The sequence below is a fragment of the Penaeus monodon genome, chromosome 31 (assembly GCF_015228065.2).
Source record: "Penaeus monodon isolate SGIC_2016 chromosome 31, NSTDA_Pmon_1, whole genome shotgun sequence".
In the NCBI taxonomy this organism is placed as follows: domain Eukaryota; kingdom Metazoa; phylum Arthropoda; class Malacostraca; order Decapoda; family Penaeidae; genus Penaeus; species Penaeus monodon.
In genome coordinates, this window is record NC_051416.1 from 19675365 (window position 1) to 19675708 (window position 344).

Here is a 344-nt window from a genome sequence, read left to right on the forward strand (position 1 = left end):
TATTATCTCTACAAAATATCTATCTATCTATCCCTTTCCCACGGATTCTGGTAAAACAACTATGAATTTCTAAGCCAATAACAACCTACTTTAACCTCATTTTATTTAATCAAACAATATTCTCTATTTTACTCCACAGTTATAGAGATATGAAAAGCATTCGTTTTGTTTAAAAAAAATCTATATGAAGGTGATTCTCTGTGAAATTGCAGCTATTTTCTTTCCTTCTCTCTCGAAAGATGTTAATCATATTTGTTGAAAAGGGTCTTCTAGAGAAATAATGAGTAAATAAGGATATAAATTTGACCACCATTCCATGCCCATAGCATCAATTGTGGAATTAC